Below are 4,262 nucleotides of genomic sequence, written 5' to 3'. Positions count from 1 at the left end.
GAGAATGCCACTATCCGTTCGGAGAATGCCACTATCCTTGCTGAGTTGGCATCCCAGAAGAAGTTCAACACCGAGATTATACAGAAGCTAGATCGTTTGATGTCTTCGAGTTCATCTTAGTTTATTTCGGCTTTTTAAAACTTTCGGAATGTTTTTTTTTTATTTCGGTTTGTATGAATTTTAAATTTTATGAATGTTTTTTTCCTATTTCGGTTTTTATGAATTTAAATTTTATAATATTATTAGTTTTAAATTTCTGATTTTTTTAATTTATTAATATCAAAAAATATATAAAAATGCAAAATTAATTTTAAAAAATAAATGGGTATATACCGACGGACAGTGGTCGTCGGAATATACCGACGGACATATAACCGTCGGAATTTACCGACGAAATCCACCGAGGAACACTCTACATCAGAAGTGTCCGAGGAACGTTCTCCGTCGGTACGTAGTTTTTCCGATGAACTCTGGTCTCGTGTATCTGCATCGTAATATCGTCGGAAGTTCGTCAGAATGACGTTTCTCGGTATTCGTCAGAAAGTCGTCGGAAGTTCTGACGAAATTCCGACGAATTTTTTTTTCCGACGAAACGATATCGACGTACGGGTTCGTCGGAAATTCGTCAGAATTGGTCAATTCCGACGAATTTCCGACGATTTCGGCCACCAGAATCCCCCTGTTTTCTTGTAGTGTTAAGGTATTTCTGTTTGTTTAAGTTGTGTGTTTGTTTAATGTTTCTCTTCGGAAGTATGTCGAGTTTGGATTTGTTGTTATTTTTCTGTTGAACTTGTTTGAATGTATTATGTTTCTCTTTTTGTTTCGGTTTCAGAAGCATTGGGAGGGAGAAGATCAAGTTTCTGTTTCAGAACCAGATGAGTCTTGGACGCAAAGCAAATCATGTTAGTAGTTATTTAAAATTTAATTTTTTTTAAGAACTCTTAACTTATAGAACTAGCATTGGAGGTCCAAAATTAGGTGTTTTTTAAGATTAACTCTTAACTTAATTTTAATACTAAAATATTGACTAAGAACCCACTTAGGGGTTATTCCAATAAACATGCTCTAATAATGTCCTTTTAAAAAAAATCTGAAGGTACTTAAGAATTTCCCCTGGAACAGTGTTGGGAACCACACACACATACGTTATTAAAACTGGCACTCAAGACAAGCCGGGAGCGAAAAGGGTAAGCAATCTATGTCGGACTTACCAAACATTTGTTTACTAAAGGAATTGGTAGGCACTTTAAGTATGTCGTTGTCAAATACTTAATTGATAGTTCATGGTTGGTTGGAAATGAGGCTAAAACTTTAAAAGTAATTTGATCTTTTGAAGTTGTTCGGTCAAGTAGACCGTGTTAGTTTTGTATTGTCCAAGTCTTGTGTGTTTTTGAGAATCACTTATTAGGTCTAGACGTTTAGTTATGGTAATGTCTTCTGACTCTTGCTATATGCATTTATTACATCCTCGATTTTCGGTTTATGACAAGCGGCTAATTTATGCAATCGTGTAAATATGACCAGGTTGATTTGCTGAGAGGGGCAAAAGACAGATGGATATCAGTTTACTAGAGGCCATGGAGAATGTTTTACTTGCCAAGTAAGTAGTAGAACCACTACAACATGTGAGTTCAATAACAAGATAAAAGCCATTGAAAAAATAGTGTTGTTAACTCTGCCTACATTTTTGATTTTTGGAAAGTATGAGGAGGCAAGAGAAGAGGAGAGAAACTACACAATAAAGTAAGGACTTCACTGACATGGTCGCCGAGGTAATGATTGAACTTAAGATATATAATATATATATATATATATATATATATATATATATATATATAACTGTTTTAATACCATTGATATGAATGGACGAGATGATTAACCTTTCTTATCTTACCTTGGTGGAATGGGTACAGAACTCGAAGAAAAGGAAGCATGATGAGGAAGGGAAGAAAAAGAAAGATTTCAAGTTTTTTTCTTCTTTTTTTTTGTTAATAAGATTTCAAGTTTTGAGGAAAGCTTCTTATTTATCTATGAATTCTAGATTCTGGACGTGTCCTGAGAATGTGTTTTGCTTTATTTAACACACTGAGAAAGAGAGAGAGTGAGATTGAGGTAGAAAATAAAAAACCTACAGGCTATGGATTCTTGATACTCTTGTGTTACCTTAAGTCACAAAACATGTTTGAACACATTCAAAGTAAAAGCCAGAAAAAAGCTTAAATAACAAGTTTTTGAATAATCAACAGCCATCGTTGCTGTTGTGATCGTCCATAGATCTTCTTGCCATACTTTGTTCGATGACGCTCTTGACTTCCATTCCTGCATGCGGCACATTATTTTTTGTTGATGTAAAAACGAGTAAATTAAAGTTCCAATTATTTGAAGAAATGAAACGGTGACACAAGGCGACATATTAATGGTATGATGAAAGGAGTAAACCCATTTGATAGTACATATTGCCCTACCACCATGCATGAGAGACATCATCATGACTCCACCAATTCTCTTTTTTTTTTCTCACTCTCATACATCATCTTGCAATGGACAAACCTCATTTGTACCAGTTCCAACTCAGATAAACGCAATTAATCTCACCAACTCAAGATTTTTTAATTAAAAGTCAACACATTTAAATGATATCGCTGACACTAAGCTAAGAGCAACATTATGGAGGCAAATTTGAGGTTTCTTAAGATAGGAACCCACAAAAAACACTAAAATCGAGGGAGAAGTTGTTAAATAAGAGGCGTTTTGGTTTGATCCTTGTACTGTTCGCATGCCCCATTGATACGTGGCGGTCCGCAGTTGGTTTATTTTAAAGTTTTTAATTTTTTTTAATCAGAAAAAAAAAATTTAAGAAACCAAAAACGTTTTTACCGATAATGTTGTTCTAAACAATTGAATTTTTTTTTTTTTGTTAAAAGAAACAACTATATTTGTACAGGTAAAAAAGTCTAGAATTAAGAATATTTTAAGTTGTGATGGGACAGATTTTAGCTTTACCACATTTCAAACCCCTATCATGTGTGAAAGCCTAAGTGGATTGCACTATTATAATAATGAATGTTTGTCCTTTTTCAACAATTTAAGATAATGGTGAGTAATGTATGTGTAAACGTAATTCGTATTTTCAGCAAAAGATTGCACATACATTATGTTTGCCTATTTTACATGTGATTTGCTTGCTAAAATATCGATAACTAAGGTGGCATCATAGTCAACATTTAGTGTTGGAGGTCAAGTTTTGAATTCATACAGAAACAATCTTTTACCAAAAAAAAGTGTTCAGACACTGGTTAGCATGATAAAATATTTATTTTCTAATATAGTTTTTATGTATTTAATTACTTTATATATTTAATTTCAGATAGTATTAAATTGGATGTCTCAAACCCTAAAAGAATATAATCTGCGTCTATGTGTGTGTTTGTGACATTTAAGGTTTCGTTGAACTCTTGTTGCAAGATAACTATGTGAAAAACCATTATCTTAGTTTCAAAATTATTTTTTAACACCCACAAAAAAAATCCTAAGACAAAATTAAATGACTATGAGCTTAGATAGATTGCTATTTAACAGGGTCCGTTACCGCAGATGGTTGAATCGACTGCGAGTAGCACGAGGCCTCCGTTTCGTTCGGAAGAATTCTACCAACGTCATGATTAACTATCTCTACAATGTTCTAAAACTAAAAAAAAATTAAGAATCATTTTTCTTTCTTTTCAAACATGATGAAAGAAACGTCGCGTGTTTCATATTTCCACATCTTTTGAGAATCCAATTATTAAAAGATATTCAACTAATTGTGGTCACCATTTTATCTACGAATGAAGATTCGAAAACACATTCAAGATGTATATAGTTTTAGGTACACCAAAAGGCGATCAAGCAACACGTGTTGGTGGTATACATAAGAGACAAAACCGGTCTGACTTGACATAACCCGGCCATATACCAGGTTTAACTCGAATCATATTTTTGTCCCCAAACAGACCCAAAAATTAATACAATTTTATATGAAAGTGATGATAGATCGTAAAACCAAACATAAGCCAGCACAAAAATCATATCAAAGTGACTTTGTTTTGAATTAGACATCCATCTCAAACCGAACCAAATCGATTTTGAATCTTAAACCAAAACTCCACCACCAATAATGTGCTTGAGGTGTGGTGGTGGGGTCATGAACCGTGAGTTGAAACACGAGTGAAATATTATTCTATATATATAATAACCACGTACAGAGGTTTCAGTGCCACACA

General features: G+C 33.7%; 1 long non-coding RNA gene across 1 annotated transcript; it reads left to right on the top strand.

The window, feature by feature from the left end:
* The first annotated feature begins 1,105 nt into the window (after positions 1-1,105).
* Positions 1,106-1,770, top strand: LOC106305528. Its single transcript, XR_001263000.1, has 3 exons — positions 1,106-1,427; positions 1,525-1,600; positions 1,703-1,770. It is a non-coding gene; the product is annotated as an uncharacterized LOC106305528 (long non-coding RNA).
* The last annotated feature ends 2,492 nt before the right edge of the window (positions 1,771-4,262 follow it).

Source organism: Brassica oleracea, chromosome C7, assembly GCF_000695525.1.
Source record: "Brassica oleracea var. oleracea cultivar TO1000 chromosome C7, BOL, whole genome shotgun sequence".
Taxonomy (NCBI): domain Eukaryota; kingdom Viridiplantae; phylum Streptophyta; class Magnoliopsida; order Brassicales; family Brassicaceae; genus Brassica; species Brassica oleracea.
This window is presented reverse-complemented; position numbering and strand designations above follow the sequence as displayed.